Genomic DNA, 20,615 nt, shown 5'->3' with positions numbered 1-20,615 from the left:
CAACCTCCAGAATGTCCTGGCACATATTAGGTACTCAGTAAATATTAGTTCAGTAAAAAATGAGTCAGTGAGTGAATTAATGAATAATGACCTCCGAGGGTGTTGGTGAGGATTAAATGAGATGAAGAATATAAAACTCTTTGAAGAGGACCTGACCCATAGTAAGTACATAATTTTCCCCAGAGATCGCAGTGGGGATCCCTTTTTGTTCCCCAAAGCCCACTGGATTTTCAGCACCACAACTTTTCTTCCCAATAAACACAACTTAAATTTCAACACCTCCTCTGTTCAGAGGGTCTTCCTGATTTCTGCTAATCCCTCCCCAATCCCAAAGCTATTTCCAGAATAAGAAAAAGTACAGGCTGTACGTATGAGCTCCATGATTAACAATAGGTCAAGGGAGTATTCTCCAATTGGAAAAATGCAGACCACTGAAACTGAAGAAGGCTGGCGTGCTGCTAAAATATTGCTGTGAAAAGAAGCAACATGGGCAGGAAAGACAGAGGCTGCAAAGAGGGGGAGGGAGAAAATGGGCAAGCTGAGCTCCTGCCAAGTACAGACGGAGATTATTTTTTGAAAAATATCTCTGTGTTAAAGATTCATCACTACACACAAAAAAACTGAGAAAAAATCATTTCCTATAGAAGTGCAACTATCAGTCTGAAATATCAGAGATATGGAGAAAATGGAGGCAGTTCTTACAGGATATCAGGCAATGAGTAGTAGCACAAATTATATCAAAAGGAAATGATGAAAATGTAGAGTTTTTCCCTGAAAAAAAGTTACAGTTCTATATATAAATTAATCATAATATACCAACAACAGGGAGGCATGTGTTTTACTAGCAGCAAATTCACATGTAGATTAAATGTGGAAAATATATGTCACGAGGGTGGATGGAAATATGGTCTGTAGACCTGTAGAATATCAGAACTGGATGGACCCTAGTTACAGAGCTATCTGAAAATTCAGCATTCATGCAAAAAATACTTAATTAAGCCTCTAGTATGAGCCAGGCTCTGGGCTGGGTGCTGGGATGAAATGATGAAAAGATAAGTTCCTGCCCTCAGGACCTTACAGTCTAGTGGGGGAGACAGGCGTTCTTCATATAATCACACAAATAGCTTTACAAATCATGCTGAGTGCTAAGCAGTAGAAGAGCAATTTTAAACGCACTGACTTACTGGGACAGCTGACTCTGTGTGAGTGTGTGCATGTGTTGAACGATTTCTCAGAGATGACAACATTGAAATGAAAATGGAGGGTATGAGACAGCTAGACAGCAGGGAATGGGAAAGATGGTTCCAGGCACAGCAACTGCACGTGAAAAAGCCTAGTGAAGAGACGGAAAAGAGAGGCCTGTGTAGAGAACTGTGACTAGCTCCCTATCATAGGGAGTAAACAGAAGAGGTGACAGGTGACAGAGGTGCTAAAGAACCACTCAGCCGTGGCCTTACCCCTTGGCAGCCTCGGTAAGAAGTTGGAATTCACTGTAGGGTGAATGGGGAGCTATCTGAAGGTTTCAGCAGGTGAGTGAGTGACTCAGCTTGGGAAGATCCACTCTGCCTAGGGTACTAAGTGGCTGGGAGGGGACAAGACTGGCAGGAGTTGGACAACTGCTGTAGGAAGGGGCAGTCCTCCCAGGAAGGGGGCGGGGGGAGTGGCAGAAGGACCAGCACATCTCAACCAGCAGGTGACTCACTGCAGTTGGAGTGACAGCACAGTCAGAGAAGGAGACGGCTCCTGGCTGTTTCCAGGACAGCTGTCTTATCTAGGAGTTCCCAGGAACTTCTTCTGTCCCTAGGGCCTCTCAGTGCTCTCCAGAGAGACACAGGGAGGGGAGGGAGCACAGAGCCAGTTCTTTATTTCTTCTCCAAGGTGGAAGCCCAGTGGAGTAGCAGGAGGGCAGGACAGTGACGAGGATTCTGATTTTCTACCTTGAACTTTGGAGGTACAGAAGGGTGTGCCCCAGGCTTGGCCAAACTATTCACGGCATAGCACCGCCAGCACAAAGGTATCGGAAAGTGGGTTCAGAAGTGATAACCCCAGTATAAAAAGTTTTCCACTAGATTTCAATCTTTCCACTGCGCTTTTGCAGATTCTCAAGACATCTTTCTCCCTGTGCTTGCTGCATGGCCCAAGTAAAGTTTACATTAAAGTAGAGGAAAATATCTAATCTCATCTCTGATTTGTGTTCAACTGGAGCTCATTTTATCACAAATAAAGGCACAAAGGAGACCGCTCCCTCGTCTTCCTCCAAGACTCTGGATGTTGAGAATACCAGACCAGGAGGATACTGCAGGCAGATGAGGCTCTTCTGGGTACCCAGAATCCTCCTTGGTGAAATCCCAGTTGAGTCTAGGTGGATATATTAATTTCCTAGGGCTGCTGAAACAAAGTACCACAAATGTGGTGACTTAAAACAACAGAAATTTATTTTCTCATAGTGCTGGAGGCCAGAAGTCCAAAATCAAGGTGTTACCAGGGCCATGCTGGCTCTGAAGGCTCCAGGGTAGGATACGTGCTTCCTTGGCAATCCTTTGCCTATAGATACGTCACTCCAATCTCTGCCTTTGTTGCCACATAGTGATCTCCCTGTGTGTTTGTCTCTTGCCGTCTTCTTGTAAGGACATTCTTAAAAGGACCAGTCATTTTGGATTAAGGGCTCACTCTATCCCAGTAGGACTTTGTTTTAACTAATTATGCCTGCAAAACCTATTTCCAAATAAGGTACCATTCTGGAGTTCTAGGAAGGATGTGAATTCGGCGGGGACACTACTCAACCCTATACAATAGGTAGCAGCAGGTTGAGAAACTGAGGAAGGCTGACACCAGGAATCTAGGCAGACCCACAGAGCAGGGCAGGATAAAAGTGCAAAGGTCAGTTATTCTGGGAACCAAAAACAGTCCTAAAACTAGGAGGTCGTTCTGGAAGAAAGGACAGAGACTACTGATGCGTTCTACTGACCAAGGCACAAGCTGAGACAGGCTAATTCTGTAAAAGACTCTGTGTGTGTGTGTGTGTGTGTGTGTGTACGTGTGTGTCTCCGTGTGTGTGCACGTGTGTGTGTCTGTGTACGTGTGCACGTACGTGTGTGCATCTTTACGTGTGCATGTACGTGTGTGCTTGTACGTGTGCACGTGTGTGAGCGTGTACATGTGTGTATGTGTCTCCGTGTGTGTACGTGTGTGTGCGTCTGTGTACGTGTGCGTGTACGTGTGTGTGTATGTGTGTGCGCGTTTGTGCGTGTGTGTAGGTTGTGTGTACGTGTGTGTGTGTGTGCGTGTGTGTGTGTGTGCGTGTGTGTGTCTAGGAGAGGCAGGGTGGCTAAGAAGTGGGAGGTAGCTGACAGAAGCAATAGGGGAGACAGTAATGGGCCACGACCCCTATCCAGTAGGAGAAAAACATTTTCAAGTGTTGGGTTTGGGGATAATGAAAATAAAACACACGGATTAGAAAACTTTTAGAGAATATAGAAAAGTAGAGGGAACAAAAACGTCAGCATTGGGCTTCCCTGGTGGCGCAGTGGTTGAGAGTCCGCCTGCCGATGCAGGGGACACAGGTTCATGCCCCGGTCCGGGAAGATCCCATATGCTGCGGAGCGGCTGGGCCCATGAGCCATGGCCGCTGAGCCTGCGCGTCCGGAGCCTGTGCTCCGCAACGGGAGAGGCCGCAGCAGCGAGATGCCCGCGTTTGCTCCTAGTGCTCCCTCTACCCCCAGGTACAAAAATTGAATTAATACTACAACTACTTGATGGATCATTACTATCATATTTTTGTTTCCCTTCATACTTTACCCCCTATTCTCCCTCAGCCCCAAGAAAAGCACCCACTTCAATGTATTTAATGTATTTACACCAAATATTGTGGCATTCCCCCATGTGATATCAACACATTACAAATAACAGTTCCTAGAAAATTTTAGTGTCATGTGTCCTGAGGAAAACTTTTCCACTACCATCTTAGGTTGCCATGGTTGGGGGCCTGTGAATTGACTAACAAAAGACAGATTAACAGGAGAAAAGACCGAGTTTACTCACAGGCACACAGAAGTGCATAAAAGAAGTGGCTCCCTAAACAGCTAAAGACAGGGGTCTATATACCAACCTAGCAGGGTAAGGAAGAGGAGAAAAGGGTTTAAGGAAAAACAGGATGTTTAGGAAACACATGGGCTTTTAGGGATACAAAGGGAAGGCTTGAGAGTTCGTGAAGTTTGTTCTCATCCAGGTGGTCAGTCTCCTTTCTGGCTGTAAACCACGCCCCCAGCCCCTCCACAGAGGGGATTTATGGCAACTGTATTTTTGGGAGGCTCTCCTCAAGTTAGCAAAAGAAGTTTAGTTACTGTTTGTTCAGATGTTTTTAACTTAAAATAATCTTCATGTCATTTTGATGATTTTGAGAGTGCCTACACGTACTCATGAAAACTAAACCTCTGAGCCCCATCACAGAACTCCTGTGGACCAGTATGAGGTGAAGCTGGGCCCCAGGGACTAAGGAAGGGCCATGTGAAGAAGGGTTTCTGAGTCGTGCCCAGGGAGAGACAGATTTGCCTGTGTAGGGAAGGAATTTTCCCTCCACCTTTCTGAGTGCAGAGCTGAGACCCCTGTGATAAAGACTAACAAAAGAAAAACAAACACAAGTACAGAGAAGCACATATACCTTGTGTATACATGAGAAATACCCAGGGAAAAATGAGTAACTCTCTGAAGCGGCTTAGAATTCAGGATTAAATACCATCTAATAGGGAAAGGTATGGAGGATGGGGGCAGGGGTGCAGGCCTTTTAGGGGAGAGTAAATGAATTTTAGGAAACACGAATGGGCGCATAGAAGAATAGATGGGAGGTATGATAGTTTGTGACCAAGTCTGTCTGGGTATAGTACCTCCTCTCCTGTGACAAGAGCCCATCTTCCCTGGTTCAAGAAGCTCCCAGGGAAGGGATTTATGGCCATCAAGTTCCTTCTGGAGGATCTGTCTTGAGGCAGAAAAGGGGCATTCAGAGAAAGCCTCTCTCTGCATCTGCTGTTTTTTCAAGTGTATCATGCAAACAGATGAGAGAACTCAGAGATGAGTAACTCAAAGGGGTAGTTAGAACTTGGGCTTATATAACATCGTAACAAAAGGATAAATTTTTAGACACATGACAAGACAACAGAAAAGAACTCTGAGCTTCTAGGGGCATCAAATTGTGGGAAGGTAAATATATGGGGAAACTAATGGTAGATGAGAGCTAGTTTTAACAAGGTTGTTGCGTAGATACCTCTGGTGCTGTCTCTGGGCTGGTAAGGGTCTAGTCTCTGGTGATTAACATCTGTTTTCCTTGGTAGAGAGCGGAGAAGGGACACCCTTTACAAATTTATGCTCTGCTTTTAGCCAAGTAGGAGAGGGCAGAGAGCTTTTCTTGTATCTGCTTCTTCTTAATTGCCTTTAGCTCAGAAGAATCCTTATGACAAAGTGGCCCATTTTAGGGTGGCAGATTCTGCTACCCTTCAAGCCCATGAATTGTAAGAAGCTGGAAAATACCATAGCAGCTCTTGGATTCCAGGTAGAGTTCCATTTAGTACCAATTAGGAAAACTGAGAGAACTGCATTTGATTGCAAAGGGAAAAAAGTTTCCATCATTCAGAAATCTCGCTAGGCATTGATGAACTAGTGTCTCTCTCTCTCTCTCTCTCTTTCTCATTTATAAACTATGTGATCAGTACCTACTGTAAGTGTTATACACTCAAACACAGTGTAGGGATAATAAACACTCTTTTAATATCCTGGCACAGGCTTCCTTTCAAAACGTGTATTACCTTAGCACTAGGAGGCCATGGACTTTTCCATCAGCTCTCAGTAAGACAGATCAGGTGGTATGGTACCGTCTGCATTCTTCCCGACCCCAGGCGCCTGGAGGAGTTGGAGTACAGGCTCTGGTCATCGCAGATGCAGAATGGTATAAGGCCCAGGAAAAATAAGGAAACTAATCTTGCGTACCTAGTCCTAAAATTACAGTGATGTAAGAATGACTGAGGCTAAAATTTTCTAAATACCATCAATTCTCAAACAGAAGAGCACTCCCCAAATGCTTGGTAGCATGATTATCTTTCACATTATGATGTTCTTTCCATCTCCCATACCTACAGTGTGAAATTAATAATAATGACCTGTTTCTCTGGGCTGCAGACCAGGTTTACTAATTACTGATGGATAAATGCTTTGAACATTAAGAAGGGCCATGCTGAGATGCTAAGCTTCTCTCTCTCTTCCTCTCTTCACCCCCCCCCCCCACACACACATCCTGGAAATACAATACACTTCCATTTACAGTAATACAGGTGCTTGGACCTGGGGCATCAGAATTCATGTTTGCATTTTGGGGAAGGATAGCACACCTTTTACTGATACATGTTGAAGACCAGGGCTTTACCTGTTGAGTTAATAGCTCTCTCCAGCTACTCCTACATATACTTTGAAAGCAGTAGCTCAAGAATCTTTCTGATGACAAGTTCTCTTTTCTGGTGATTATTAATTTTGCTTAAAGTTTATTCTCCAAAGAATTCACCTAATACCTTCCTGCAGCACATCAGAAACTTGATTTTTTATGTGCTTAAACCTGATATTTTTAATGTAAGCATGGAGATGAGAGCCAGGAAATGTGGAAAATATGTTTTAATTTGGCTTAAAAAAACTAGGAGCAAGAGTTTATTTCCCCAAATGGTATTCCCTCTAAGATTACAAAAGTAGAAAGCAGATTTTAAACACAGGGTTGGATCTTTTCTTTACCTAAAGCAAATATGTGAGGCATGTGCTCACGGTAGTCAGATTTCAGAGATTACTTGAGGGAACTAAATAGCTTGGAGCCTTGTGGTCATACTCTGCCCAGGGCACAGCATATGTCACACAGGTGATTTGCCACCATAAAAGACGATCCTCGGGGGCAATGCTAGCATGGGGGCTGCTGAGTGAGGAGACCCAGGGCTCCACCAGGAACTGACTTGTGACCTTGGCTCAGTCACTTTACTTCTCTGCAGCTCATCTTCCTCATGCATAAGACCAGGTACTTTTACTAACAATCCCTTGTTGAGTCCCCACTTCTCTAGGCCTTTCTGCTTCTCATTTCTACAGGGCATTTTCATAAACAACATCTAAGTTGAGATTTAAGAAGAGATGATTATTCCCATTTTACAGTTGAGGAAACGGACTGAGAATGGTTAAATGGTTTTCAGCAAATGGTGGTCTTCTTTCTGTGTGCCAGATACTGTACTAGGTACTAGGTCTACAAGTGTGGAAGAGACCTGAACTCTGTCCTCAAAGCAATGGGAGAGACTGGAGTGTTGAGGGATAAACAGAACATAGTAGAGTAGGAGCAATATGCTATGAGAACACGAAGAAGAGCGCAGCAAACTGCCTGGTGATGTGAGATAAGGATTCCTGGAAAAGATGATATTCTGAAGTGCTTCTTGAAGGATGAGTTTGGCAAATGGAGAAGAGAAAGAAAGACATAAAGGCAGACAAATACCATGTGCAGAGGCGTGAACGGCCCAGTGTTCTTGGTGGACAGCTGCAGCTGGATGGGTTTAAGGGAAGGGGGCTAATCTTAGGGAAGTATATTGAAATATGGTAATAAAGATGCATGGATTTTATCCTGTAGCTTTTTAACCAAGGGGATGGTGGTTTGGCATCAGGGTAGAAGGAACTGTTGTCGGTAAACAGTCCAATCAGGAGGCTAATTCAAAAGCCTAGAGACCAAATTCTAAGGACTTGAATTAAGATCACGACTGTGAGTGTGGGCAGTAGGGCTCAGACAGTAGAGATTGTTTAGATCAGAATCCACAGATCTTGGTAACTAATTGGCAAAGACAAAGATGAACCCAGGACTTCTACCTCAGGAGGCTGAGTGGATGGGGACTCTATTTCCTGAAGCAGAAAGCAGAACATCGGGTCTGGATGTTTGGAAGACCCATGTGTTCAGCTTGGGGCATGCGGAGTTTGAAGTGTGTGCGGGACTTACCAGTGTAGACGACCACTTGGCAGTTGGATATTGAAATCTGCTCCTTAGAATACAGGTTGGGGTTGGAGGTAAAAACCTGGGACTCATCAGCACATAGGTAACAATGGAAGCTGTAGAGAGAAATGAAAGCATATCAAAGCCTTGGTCTCTCTCTTTTTATATTTTTACAAAACAGCTTTAAGCCCTACTTCCAAGTGTTATTAAGTCATTCTTTGGAGAAATCAGTCAAAAAACTAGAATCTTATTTTCCTGATTAGATTTGAACTTATTTAAATGCAATCACTTACTCATCTTTTACCCGTGTCTTCCGGGACTTTTAGAAAGTCAGTGCAGTTTGCTATGCACAAGATAATGAGCCTTGAACAGGCAAGTCTGGCTCCAAGACCATCTCTGAGAGCCAAGAATAGACCCCCATTCGCACCTCCTAGATCTGTTCCCTGGTAGCCACACACCAGCACTTACTTGTGCCTCAGCTTCCCATAAATAAAATTCTTGAATCAGAGTATATGTATGGTCATTTTATGCAACATTTATCAAGTCCTATAATGTGGCATGCCCTGGGCTGAGATATACAAATGAATGAAGTTAATTAGTCAACTATGAACATGTCATACCTGTCAAAGAGAGCACTTTGACAGGTCTACTGGACCCCAAGAATAAAATGCAGTGGGTGCCCAAGCATGAAACAGTGGATTTCCCCAGGGATATCAGGAAAGCCATCCTGGAGTTACCTTCCGCCTGGTCTTAAGAAGAGTAGGGTTCTTAGAGGAAGTAAAGAGGAGCATCAGTCCAGACTTGGGAACACAACGGACAAAGGCATTGAGGTGAAAAGAACGGTGTATGCTCTTTTGATCAGAGAAATCATAAGTACTGATGTGCCTAATTTGGTTTTGGGGTTTTGTTTTATAATTAGCAGGTCTCTACATTTTTTTAATTCCTACCTTGCCATCTAGTCATTAGACCCTCTTAATCAATAGCATTTTTCAGCAATCACAAGTAAATTTTTAAAAAATTACTTCTATACATATGCTGTGCTATAATTACTCTTTAAAAAAAGTTTCCTGAACATTTACTATTCTGAATCTATAATCAGGTGAATCATGACATAATCCTCTGGAAGGGTATGTTATCTGCTAATGCCAATTCTAAATTAGTGTTTCTCTGAAATGTTTTCACAATATACGGTAAGTACAAATAAGATGCATAGGTCATATTTGCTCTGAATCTCATTTTGGATCTCCTTTTAATTTGATATTTAAAAACAACAAAGTTATTAGATATCAAATAGACAAGACTGCAGTCCTGGCCAAGACAGCACCAAAGGTGAATACTCCTCTCCAGCACTGAGATTTAAGGGTTTAGCAAATTCACCCAAAGGAAAACAGGCAGGTTTAAACATTATAACTCACTCAAATTTTTTTGCTTACGTTGGTAAATGTGCAATTAATGTAGAAAATGAAACTGTTTATAAAAAAAAGAAAATTCACCTATAATCCCATCAGATACTACCATGTTATAATCCCATCAGATACTAATTTCCTTCCAGCGTTTGACATCCAAAGCACACCACATACTGAGTTCTTGCTTTCCTTCTGTACCTTAAATCCTGCTGGTACTAAAACTTAAAATATATCCCCAATCCATTTTCATCCCTACATCCTTACCACCACTCTTCTTGATCAGATGATCACAAGAGCTTCCACCACATAGGTGAAGCTGTCCTCCACATAGGGCCAGAAGGATCCCACTGAAGTGCAAATCAGACCGTGTCTTTCTCCCACTTAAAAAGCTTTGGTGCCTCCCCACTGCCTGTGGAATGAAGTTCAAGCTTATTATCATGGAGGACAAAACCTTCCATGGCCCTCCATGGTCCTGTCTACTTCCCCAGACTCATCTTCTGCTGCCCTGTGCCTCTACTTGCATAGTTTCCTGTATATTCATATAGCATGTTTTTTGTGCTTTTGTTTATGCTATGTCCTCAACTTGGAATACACTTCCTCCACTTCTTGAACTCAGTAACTCTGATTTATCCTTCAAGATCCAGTCACAACTTATTCTCTCCAGGGCAACTTCCCTGAATACCCAGGCAGGGCTAAGAGTCCATCTTTGATGATGATGTCCCAAAGCACTCAGCCTACTTCTGTCCCTTTATCAGTCAGTTATTGCCACAATGATGTTGTGTAACAAACCACCCCAAAACGCAGCAGTCTACATGTCAACATTTATTGTCAGGTTCACAAGTCTTTGGGTCAGAGGAGGAAGCTGCTCTACATGTCTTATTCTGGGATCCAGGCTGCATGGACAGTGGAAACCAAGGGCACTCCAAGGGCAGAGGTCAGAACTCCCTCAGAGACAACGGAAAATACATGATGCCTCTTAAGCCCTAAGTTTAAGGGTCACACACTGTAATTTCATGAACTAAAGCAAGTCCATGACCAAGTTCCCTACCAATGGGGAAGGAAGTGTGCTCATCTCAAGGAGATGGGGAAGGAGGAAGGAAACATCTGCTAAACAAAGAGCTCATCTAACACAGTGCTCATGTCATAAATGGTAACTATCTTTCCAGTTGCTTAGTCCAAAAACCTCATTCATCCTTAACTCTTCTCTTCCTTTTTCTTGATGTCCAATCCATCAATAAATCCTCTCGGCTCTATCCTTCGAAGACATCTAGAATTGTGTACTTCTCTCCCCCTTGAGCACTTACTTTTCTGGTCCAGGCCACCTTCATCTCTCCCTTGGATAATTGCAACAACCTCTTACTGGGTCTTCAGGCTTCTGCTCTTGCCCCTTACAATTCATCCCATCCCAACAGCCAGGGTGATTCCCTTCAAGCATACACCAGAAGATCCTGCTAACGCCACTTCTTGAAACCCTCCAGTGACTCCCTATCTCACCAGAGAAAAAGCCACAGTGCTACAAGTGCCTCTTGGGGCTTTGGCCATCTGTCTCCTGCAGTTGCTCTGGCCTCACCTCTTCCCTCGTTCTCCTCTTCACCCACTCTGCCCCAGTAGTTGGCCTCCTCGCTGGTCCTCAGAAACACCAGATGCTCTCCCTCTTCTGCTTTGCACTCTTCTCCCTCTTTGTACCGGTGACCCTCTGTCTGGAGTGCTCCTTCCTCATATATATCTACATAGATAGCTCCCTCCTTCACCAACTCTCTGTACAAAATCACCTCTTCAGGGAGTTCCTGCCTAACCACCAATGTAAAACAGAAACCTGAAGTCCCCAGGCCCCCAGTAAAACATAAGCTCCATGAGGGCAGGGAGTCTGTTTTGCTTATGGCTGTATTCAAAGATTGAGAACAGTGCCTGGAACAGGGTGGGAACTCAATGACTATTTGTTGAATGAGCGGCCAGCACTGCCATATAATATTAGAACAACTGAGTTATGTCTAGTCTCACCATGGGTAGGCAGTGACCACATCTCACTTCTCCTTGCATCTCCAGAGCTGGGCACAGCTTCTAGGACACAGAAAGCACAGTAAGCACAGGCTGAACTGGCTGGAACATTTTGTAAGGATGGATTACTGGAAAGCACTCAAGCTTTCCATCTAACAGACTCTTACTGTTTCTACTGCTTGCCAACGGGGTTTATTTGGAAGGTAATGTTTTTCCAGGAATTACTATGAGGCTGAATGTAAAGAAACGCAGGTCTAATGGGCAGAGACCATGCCTGCCTTGCTCCTCATTTATCTCCAGGGTGCTAGCACAGTGCTCGGCATGGGGTAAATGCGCTATTCATTTCTGTTGATTAAATGAATAAATAAATGAATACATGAGTTCTTTTATGAACCAATCCACGGACCAAAGTGGCTTAGGTGTGCTTGTGGACGAAAGCTTTGGAAGGATCGAGGAACAGAGAGTTGTTAACTCAGCATCACTCTGCAGCTATACAGTATGCCTCAGCTCCAACACAGCAAACAGACCCGAACATCATGCTTGCTAAAAGCCAGTGCACCATGGACAGCAGTCACCGTGCTGCCCACTTTGGAATTCAGATGGCAAAAGCAATGCAGCCTCATCCCGCCACTCTCAGTTTCTCTGTGTATCTGAGGAGTGAGCTGCAAGGTGTCCCAGCCACCGCAGGGGGAAATTCTGCAGACCCTCTGCTTCCCACCCATTCCCATAACTTCTCACCATGAAGACAGTGGTCCTGCATGGGGGAGGGGGACCTGTTACAGAATAGAGGTGGATGGCCCCTTGGTGAAAGTCATAAGACTGAAAAGGATGTGGGGGGAGTGGACAGACTGGCACTTAAATAAGAGGCTTAGGGCCTTGGGAGCAACAGGAATGGCACATCCCATTAGGGATGGCTTCCCCCAACATTCTGATGCCAACGCACCTGCTGGTAACTTAGAGCGCGGGGCAAACTCAGCTCTCTGGGCTCAGCCAGTCTTACTCCCGGCCTGCCCCTGGGTGTGGATACACAGGGTATTGCCTCACACGGTTTCAGCACCTTTGACTCTTAGCAACAGGCCCTCATCTCTCTCTTCCTCTTCACCAGGAAGGACCCTGAACCTGCCCCTTCAGGGTCGCGCTCAGGGTTTTAGAGCACGTGCCAGAGCAGCTGGTATTTTTATCAGATGAGCACTTCCCAGTGTTAGTATAATGGAATTTGGAGTCAGCCACACTCAAGTTCAAATCCCAGCTGCACTGAAGTCTCTGGGCCTCAGTTCCCCTTTCTATAAAGAGGAATGATAACTGTATATACTTCCTAGTTTGTCATGAGAATGCAATGAGCTAAGTATGTAAAGCATTCGGCCCAGGGTCTGGCACATAGGAAACATTCAATAAGTAACACCGCAGGAGCAAAAACTGTAAGAGTCATATGCTTTAATACTGCCTCCCATTCTAATGGGCACAGAGACCAACCGATCATGCTTAGGTCGACCCCATGCGGGGTAGGACAGGAAGGCAGGGGAAAGGTGGGGCTGCTTCTATGTAAGCGAACCATGGAGCTTCCTGAGGGTCCCTCCTTCTCTTTCAACTCACACCTCCTGGCTAATTTCCTGAGTCACAGCTTTGAGCAATCCCTCTACCATGGAGCACTGACCTGTGGTTGACAGAGTGATGTGTGAGAAAGAGAGAGAAAGGGAAAGGAGAAGGAGATAGAGAGACAAAGACAGAGAGTGTGCAGAGCGAGGAAAGAGAGCCCTGGAGCCTCCAGGGAGGCCTGGAGCTGTGAAGCGCTGGGGTGGGGCAAGGTTCACACAGGCAGACCTGCCTTCCTGTGTCTGTTCCCTGTGGTTCCAGCTGAAAAAGCAGAAAGCTGAGGAAGGGCTCTTCTGGGAGCTCAGCAAATGAGAACCAAGCAGCATCTTTAATCTGGATAAGGATGTGCAGAGTGTATGTGAATTCCTCTCTGGATACATGAGCGTGTTCGTGTTTATTTAATTATGAGAAGTTATGTAAAACGCTGGATAATGTGCATAACCTATGCGTAACCATCTGTGGGTAAAGTAGCTGATACCCATCACAGTCCACCTGTTGGTGAACGTTCTCTGGCCTCTGGGCCTTTGCACTTGCCAGCCCCTCTTCCTGGAACGTCCATTTCCTGTTACTCTCCTCCCCACACCTGCCTCACCCCTGTTAGCTTCTACCCATCCTCAGGGCTCACACTCTGCCTCCTCTTAGAAGTCCCCCATATTTGTAGTTGGGTGGCATATCCCAAGACACTTACGTCACCCTGTGGTCCTTACCTAGTCACTTGTCATTCTCTCTAGCAAGACCCTGAGTTCCTCAGAGGCAAGGATTGTATTTTATTTAGGTCTCTATCCCCAGTGCCTGGCACACAGTGGGTGCTCAAATATACCTGCTGAATTAGAATAAAATACTCGAGTTGCTCATCTGTTTCCTTGAAAGACAGCCTCTATTCTCCTTAGGCAAGCGTCTGAATCCATCAGAGGGGACTTGTTATAAAACCAACAAGCAGAGCAATCCATGACTTCTGGGACTTCACAGCGTCATGGTGATGGCTTAAGGAGCCCCTTAACGGTGTCAGTAGCTGCCAGTTAAGTAAACCAAAAATCAGGATGGAAGCCAAAGTGTCAACAGAGACACTGTCAACACTGCCTGGCTAAGAAAGGTGGTGCAGTCACCTGCAGATTCAGCTCAGCACCCAGGGGCCTGCACCTTCACTGTGAATTATCAAGGACTCTGCTCCAGTGCCCTGCTCCGAGCTTCCGTCCTGCTACCTGCACCTTCCACCTGAGGACTGACACAGGTGAAGCTGCGAAATTAAATCCAACAATGGGTGTGTCTGCTTTGTTAGAAAAGGCACTTGAAGACCAACACCCTGAAAGACAAATTTTCCATGTTTACACTCTCTGCTAACCTACAAGCCACATGCATCTTAATATTGCCTGATACTTGTCACATATTGTGTTAAGCAACTTATATGGATTATCTTATTTAGTTTACGACAACTCCATGAGGCAGAAAACAGTATAATCCCCATTATACAGATTAAGCTAGAACACAGAGGAAGCTTAAGTTATACACGCAAACACAAAGACAGTATGCAGCAGAGCTGGGATTTGAACTTGGACACTCTGATTCTAGAGCCCAACCAAACACTAATCACCCAGTCATCTCCCTCATGCAAAGACTGATCAGCCCCGTCCCGAGAAAGTCTAAGATCACCAATGGCTCATACACAATCACCCTTCCCAAATTCCGAAACACTTAGGACACAGAGAACCCATTAGGAAATGCAGGGAGTAAGTCTAGGAAGAATAAGGGGAGGGCTCCTGCAGAGAACAGATAATAAAGTCAAGGAGGGAGGCAGTAACCAGTGTCAGAGTTTGAGAGTCACGCCTTTGAGAGGGTCACTGGAGCAGGGAGCCAGCCCTACCCACCCCACCCTGGGGTCAGAACCCTGGATTCTGAGGACCTAGGGGCTGTGTAAATCCCCCTGGGAAAGCCAAGGCAGGAAATGCTGGCTAGCTGATTCATGTGCTGGACTTGAACCACCTTTCTTGGATCTGAGCTCCTAAATGGAATTAAATGCTGAAGGATATTTGCCTTTTATGATCCTCCGGAGCCCGGGCTTATTTATATGGTGAAGGTTAATGAAACAATCAAGTGTATGCATGAAAGCTAAAACACGGATTGAAACTCTTCAATTTTCATCTGCAATAATGAGCACTAGGCTCAGGTTCTTACCCTGCATTTCACATCCATTAATTATTTCAGTGACTCCAGTTACAATTAATAAGGATTCAGCCATGTGTGTTAAATCTTAACATTCAGTTTTCTCATCCATCAGCTGAGTGGGAGATGTGCAGAAGGGAGGGCTGGAGGGCAGGATGAGGCTCTGAAGTCCTTTCTTGGCTAAACTGTACTGATCCAGACCTATGTGCCCAACACATGCCATGCACTTCACCTGCTTTACCTCACTAAATCCTCACAATATAATTTCAGTAATTGTTTTAAACTCTCTTATGTCATTGCTGCCTCCCAGGTAACCCCTCAGAACCTGCACCTGATTCTCCACAAGGCTCCTCGTATGCCCTGCTCTGTCCTCACACCCCGCTTCTTCATCTCCAGACACGCTCCTACTTCACCCTCCAAAAAGCATAGTCTCCCCTCAGCAAAACCCCCCGTGTCATTGCCCCCTGCTCTTTGAGATGCGTCACCTTCTTGCTCTTTCTGCAGACAGGCTCCCCTAAGGACACACTTCCCCTGCAGTCCTCCCAGGCGGGGGGCTGGCTTTCCTCTCACAGTCCTCATACCACTGGGCCTAGAGAAGCGGGGGAGGGAGCACATATCTCTCTTGCTGTTCCTTATGACTTCCAGACCTTTCTCCTTCTCTCCTCCCTAAGAACACTGAGTTCTGAACCATATTTCATCAGACTATGTCACCCATAATTCCATATCATTGGAATCTGCAACAATGGGTCAATCCCTGTCATTTCTCCATGGTTTTAGTTACTGCTACTTAAATTCTTGATACTCTAATATATACGTAGACCAACCTTTTAACGCCCTGACTCAGTTTTATGAGCTCATCTCCTCCAGTGGTCTTACTTTAGTCACGATGAGCCTACCTGAGCCTATACCTGTCATGATCAATCAATGCAAACTCTCCATGATCTCTGACTACTAGCTCAAATTTTTATATCTCCCTCTAATATCCCAACTCTGTCAATCTTTTGCCTACCCCCAAGACTTCCAACTCACTAATCTAACCATCTTTTTTTCGATAGACCTTATATTTTAGAGCCGTTTTAGGTTCACAGCAATATCGAGCAGAAGGTACAGAGTGTTACTATATACTCCCTGCCCTCACACACGCATAGCCTCCCCCATCATCAGCATCCCCCATCAGAGTGGAACACTTGTTACAACTGATGAACCTATACTGACACATCATTAGCAGCCAAAGTCCATACTTTATATTAAGGTTCATTCCAGGTTTTATACATTCTGTGAATGTGGGCAAATGTATAATGACATATATGTACCATTGTGGTATCATGCAGAGTAGTTTCACTGCCCTAAAAACCCTCTATGTTCCACCTATTCATCCTTCTCACTCCCCAACCCCTGGCCACTGTGATCTTTTTACTATCTCCATAGTTTGGCCTTTTCCAGAATGTCATATAGTTGGAATCACACAGTATTTTTTAGCCTTTTAAATTGGCTTCTTTCACTTAGTTATATGCATTTAAGCCTCCCCCATGTCTTTTAATGGCTTGATAGTTCACTTCTTTTCAGCACTGAGTAATATTCCACTGTCTGGATGTACCACAGTTTATTTATCCATTCACCTACTGAAGGACATCTTGCTTGCTTCCAAATTTTGGCAATTACAAATAAAGCTGCTGTAAACATCCGTATGCAAGTTTTTGTGTAGACATAGTTTTCAGCTCCTTTGGGTAAATACCAAGGAGCACGACTGTTGGATCATATGGCAAAAGTATATTTCATTTTGTAGGAAACCACCAACTTTATGTTTAAAGTGGGTTTCTTGTAGACAACATAGAGTTGGGTCTTTCTACATTCCTTCTCCCCTGGAAGTCCTGTCTCCCTCCATACCAGCCTCAATTCCATGGACTATCATTACAATCTTCCCCACATACAGCTCAGTTCCACTGCCTCTCTCTTGATTTCTTCTATCTTTTGGCAAAAAAAATACAATCCTGGTAAAATCTAATTGTCTGCTGGCACCCAGGGAGGTGAATGTGGTTACAGAGAATCAACCACATTAGCTGGTCTCATTTTAAATTTCTAACCATGAATTTCAAATGGGCTCTTACTGTTCTTCAGCAATAATGTCCTGTCTCCTTAATCAATTCACTCTTAAATCTCCCTAAAATCTATTTCAGACCTCCTCTCTTCAAACTTCCATCACTTTCTCCCCAATTCTTACTCTCAGCTGATAATTTTTCTTCCTATTTCACTAGAAAAAATATTGAAACAATAGAAAGAAAATGTCTACAGATTCCTACCACCAATGCATCCATCTACTAGCATCCTCACTCACATACTTGACCTTCCCTCCCACCACAGATAAACCGTATGTGATTCTATCCAAATTCATTCCTCTATTTATACACTATACCTAATCTTCTGTCATATACACTGTTGAATTACTGGATTCATACAATGATATACTGATATCATATACAATGACCAGCATAATTATCTACTGGAAAATTCCCATCAACATAAAAAATATTATGGTTTCTCCCATAAGGAGAAGGAGGGAAAGAAGGAAGGGAGGAAGAGTGAGAGAGAAGAAAAGAGAAAGCTTCTCTTGACTCCACTTCTCACACCAGCTACTTATCCATTTCTCTGCCTTCCTGTTTAATAAAACTCCTCAAAACTCCTCTCTGTCTGTATTACTGGCTTCAATTCTTCTCTCTCTTCCCATTCTTTAATCCTCACCAGTCACACCCTCCACTCAAAACTGCTCCCATCAAGGTGACCAATGACCTCCAAGTTGCTATATCCAATGATCAATTCTCTGTCCTCCTCTTATTTGGGAATAATATTATACTATCAGCTTTATAAGGTAACTGTAACCATTTAATGAAATACTACAATGCTTAGAAAACTTTTATTGTAATCATTTCTTAAAAACTCAGCCTAAATGTCAAAAACAGAAAACAAAAACACAGGAGGACACATCTGAGACCCTGTGTTAAAAAAGATTTCTTAGCTTATGACACCAAAAGCATAATCATAAAATAAAAAGTGATAAATCTGGACATCACCAAAATTTAAAACTTCTGTTTTTTGAATGATACTGTTAAGAGAATGAAAAGATAAGCCACAGACTGAGAGAAAATATTTACAAACCCTATCTCTTACAAAGGAATTATATCCAGAATATATATAAGAACTCTCAAAACTCAATAATAAGAAACTGAGTTTTTTAAAAAAACTAACAAAGGATTTGAACAGACACTTCATCAAAAAGATACAAAGATGGCAAATAAGCACATAAAAAGATGCTCAATATCATTAGCCATTAGGGGATGCAAATCAAAACCACAATGAGCTACCACAACACAGAAAATAAATTGACCGTGGAGAGAACATGGAGCAGCCAGAACTCTCATAATTGGTTGGTGGTAATTGGCAGCTCTTCTAAAATTAAACATATACTTGCTATATACTCAGCAATCCCACACTTAGATATTTACCCTGGAGAACTAAAAACTTATCTTCACACAAGAACCTGTACATGAATGTTTATAGAAACTTTAGTCGTAATTGTCAAAAACTGGGAATAATCAAATCCTTCAATGAGTGAACGTATAAACAATCTGATACGTGCATGCAGTAGATGTGAAATAAAAAGAAATGAACTATTAGCACACACAACAATATGGATGAATCTCAAAGGAATTATACTGAGTGAAAGAAGCCAGTCTCAAAAGATTACATACTATATGACTCCACTTATATGGCATTCTGGAAAAGGCAAAACTCTAGGGCCTCTTTGTTCCATGCCCAGCACAGCTACAGCTCATGGTCCCAAGAAGCACTGCAGCATGTAGCAGCTTCAAAGCCCTTAATCTGGACAAACTGACTTGTTTGCTAACTGTGTCCATCCAGCAGTCCCCACAAGCTAAGAATAGTGGTCCCTTGTCACTTTCTTTAAGAAGAGACTTGAGTATGCCCTAACAGGAGATTAAGTAAAGAAGATGTGCATAGAGCAGTTCACTGAGATGGATGGCAAGGTCCACACTGATATAACCTACTCTGCTGGTTTGTTGGATATCATCAGTATTGACAAGACTAGAGAAAATTTCCATCTGACTATCACACCAAGGGTCACTTTGTTGTTCACTGTATTACTCCTAAAGAGGCCAAGCGTAAGTTGTGCAAAATGAGAAAGATCTTTGTGGGTACAAAAAGAGATCTCTCATTTGGTAAGCCGTGATGCTGACACTACCCACTACTCTGATCTCATCAAGGTGAACATCATTCAGACTGATCTGGGGATGGGCAAGATTACAGATTTAATCAAGTTCAATACTGATAACCTGCGTGTGGTAACTGGAGGTGCTACCCTGGGAAGGACTGATGTGATCACCAGAGATGAAGAGAAGTGAACAAATTCAGAGTATATTTTTAATATATGGATTAGACATGAGTGAGAGAGAGAGAAGAATCAAGGGTTTCTCCAGCATTTTGTGTTCTCCTCTCCAAGGGCCAGTCTTGCTCCCAGTCCAGTAACTAAAAACCACAGAAAGCAAGAGGTCTAGGGTTTGAAATCAGTGGTCAAAATAAGGTGGTAACTAATTAAAATTACCATTTACAGGCTTTATTTTTATTATCAATATTTATTTAGGTTTTTATTTATTTTGTTATTTGTGTTATTTCCTGTTAACTACACTAAGCATTTTACATTGTTTTGGTATTGATTCTCCCAATCATTATATGGTATGTATAGTATTACAGATTAAAAACTGAGATGCAGAAGAGTTACATGGCTTGTTCTATTTCCCACAACTGACAAGTAGTAAAAAAAGAAGTTCAAACTCCAGGTCTTTCTGACTTCAAAACCTGTGCATTCATCTACTACACTAAAGAATCTGCTGGGTATTCAAATACCCATATCCCAGCCCACCCTTTATTTCTCCAAGTTAGTTGAGAGTCAGCCCCAATTAAGTCTCTAGTTTTAAGTGTGCTAAGTAGAAGGGAACACGCTGCTCACCAAGAGGAGGAAGCATGGTGAGAGGGAAGAGCACAGGATTTGGGTCATACCGACCTGTCTTGAATCTTGGCTCTACCACTCAGTCGCTATGTCATCTTAGACAAGTACACTGCTCCAATAGACTCAACAAGCATTTACTGAGTGCCTATCATGTTCCAGGAAATATCCTAGGCTCTAATGATATATCTGTGAACAAAACAGCAATGATTCCTGCCCTCGAGAAGCTTACATTCTAGTGAAAGATACGGACAATAATTATAATAAATAACATGTATGGACGTCATATAGTCATAAGTACTATGAAGAAAAAAAGCAGGAAAGGGTGATTACAAATGGAGAAGGGTTACAATTTTTTAAAGACAGTCAAGGAAGTCTTCTGAGAAAGTGACATTTGAGCAAAGACTTGAAGGAGTTAAAAAAGTTGTTCATGTAGATACCTGGCGAAAGA

At 43.4% G+C, this 20,615-nt stretch overlaps 2 protein-coding genes across 8 annotated transcripts in view; one reads left to right on the top strand and one right to left on the bottom strand.

Annotated features, from left to right (window-relative positions):
• The window catches only part of TRPC7 (transient receptor potential cation channel subfamily C member 7), a gene marked incomplete at its 3' end in the record, with an annotated part of 123,192 nt that overhangs the window by 7,938 nt on the left and 94,639 nt on the right, over window positions 1-20,615 (top strand). The gene's annotated exons all lie outside the window — the stretch shown is intronic.
• LOC307183726 (uncharacterized protein) overlaps window positions 1-20,615 on the bottom strand; it is a 675,341-nt gene that overhangs the window by 596,533 nt on the left and 58,193 nt on the right. For all 7 annotated transcript variants that reach the window (XR_013827569.1, XR_013827570.1, XR_013827571.1 and 4 more), the window contains one exon: window positions 7,997-8,106. The gene's annotated coding sequence lies outside the window, so the exon portion shown is untranslated. The remainder of the gene's footprint in view (window positions 1-7,996; window positions 8,107-20,615) is intronic.

The sequence above is a fragment of the Stenella coeruleoalba genome (assembly GCF_951394435.1).
Source record: "Stenella coeruleoalba genome assembly, chromosome: 3".
In the NCBI taxonomy this organism is placed as follows: Eukaryota; Metazoa; Chordata; class Mammalia; order Artiodactyla; family Delphinidae; genus Stenella; species Stenella coeruleoalba.
The sequence above is the reverse complement of the archived record's forward strand: the minus strand, read 5'-3'. Positions and strand labels throughout refer to the sequence as shown.